This window comes from Anopheles cruzii, chromosome 3 (assembly GCF_943734635.1).
Source record: "Anopheles cruzii chromosome 3, idAnoCruzAS_RS32_06, whole genome shotgun sequence".
NCBI classification, from domain to species: Eukaryota; Metazoa; Arthropoda; class Insecta; order Diptera; family Culicidae; genus Anopheles; species Anopheles cruzii.
In genome coordinates, this window is record NC_069145.1 from 50,217,954 (window position 1) to 50,219,999 (window position 2,046).

A 2,046-nucleotide genomic window follows, 5' to 3' on the forward strand; every position below is an offset into this window, starting at 1 on the left:
GGATTCATTCATTCATTGGATTCATTGGTGAAGAATTCTTCAAGAGAAGGATTCATCCGTTCGTAAGAATGAATTTTCATTTGTATTTCTATTTGTATTTTTTGCAGCGGCAGAACAACAGTCAAACCACGAAGCCTTCACCGCCACCGCCCTGCTCCGCCAACTATCCCCAAGCATCCAATTCAACGCAGCGTTTCGGCTCGAGCCTGTTTCGAGTTCGAGCTCACATCTTCTCTTCTAGAACTTTAATGTAGATTCCTTTAAAAATTGACGTTATTTTCAAAGCAGCACCGTCGATGCAGCGGCAGTACCTAGTAATGTACACTCGCAGCGCTCACTGCCGATGAGCGGTGCGCGCGATTACCTTCATCTTAATGCCCGCGCCAGTGGCTGCGTCGAGTGTATATCGCACGAACCAGAAAGAAGCGAATTCTCTTCCACACTGCATGGTGTGCCTACAATGCCATACATTATGGTGCACCGGCAGGCGCAGAAAGTACCATATTTGTGACTGAGCTCGGAATAAGCCGATGATTTGGGTTCCTGCTTGGACTGCCGACAGAGCAAGTATCCTATTTCTTGCTGCACTCCACCGGCGGTTTCAAACTAGGTTCTTTTTGAGCCGAACGTGTCTCGTGAAGTTTCGAATTTTTCCGACCGTACCAGCCCGTGCAAACAGCTCTCGCTACTTTCTGCGCAACGCTCGTCTCAGAAAGTATGCGTCGCAGCGTACATGCAATACGGATTTCAAAAACACTATTCTTTCTGGGGTCCCGTCCTACGGCACTACTGACTCCACACGCACTCCGTGCTCTCGAGTGGTCTCTTTCCCGTTGGCTTGCGCTCTCACATACTTCAGAAGGCACTTTCGGGCAGCTAAAATTTCTAAAGCAAAACTTGTCATTTATGAAATTCTGTGTGCGTGCATCTTATATGTGTGCATGTTTCCTTTATGGGTCCGTGAGTGCGTGTGTGTAGGTTTTCTTGGCACAGCGCCAAGTGTGTGAAGAATTTGCGCTGGCCTATGGGACGTATTCAAATGTGAAGCCTTCCCACACGCAAGGACGCCGGTGCCGGCGGACCCCTTCGCTGTGGAAACAGCCTCAGAAGCCCCGGCAGAGTCTTTGTCAATCCCATATTGCTGGCCACTCCACGCGCGCTACTACGGGTACTAATCTTTCCAGCACTCGCCCATCAAACCACCGACCGATCTAGGAACCAATCCAGCCATTACCACATGCAACTAGCCTGGGCTATCGCGTACACAGTGTTTTGGTTCGATTCCTCTCATAACATTCATTTGCCATACTTCTTCGCCCATATTGTGTCATGTCTATTGGAAACGGTCAATTTTTTATCCTCAAGGTTCTGAACAAAAACTACCCCATGGTTGTTGGGCTCGTTGTTTAGTGAATACTATATCGTTTTATAATTGTTTTGCAGTACTTTTTCCATGCCTTTTTAAGTTCGAACTTTTGTTCTTCTTCCGTGGTTTTTCTTTATCTGATCAAGATCGTTATTTTTAGGTAAATTCAAATGATAAACAACACTGTGCGAAATGCATAAATTTTCATCAAGAACTAACCCGGCAAACTTTGTTCCGCCTCAAGGACGATAAATAAGCAGATTCCCGATTTTACCAAGTTCACTTTTTACTAGGATTAGGATAAATTTAAAAAAACTAGTATTTAAACGATTCTTTAACAGGCTTTATTAGACTTTTTAAGCTTTCTTTTTTCTTCAGTTAAGCACACTACATTTTTTGTTTTACTATCAGGCCCAAGAACAAACAAAGCAGATGGTCTTCCTATCCGTGAACATGCCACATATGCCGCCATGGGAAAAACATTGATTTTCCAAATTCTGACCACAAACTTTCAAGGACTGTGATTTGTACTTTCGCAACGGGTGGTTTACGATTTGAACGAGACTAATGTTGTTACATAATTTACTATTACTTCTATTCAGAACGCTGAATTATCTCAACTTGCTCAGCTTTGTGGAATACGCAAAAACACGCTGCACATGTAATATTAACAGGAAAAA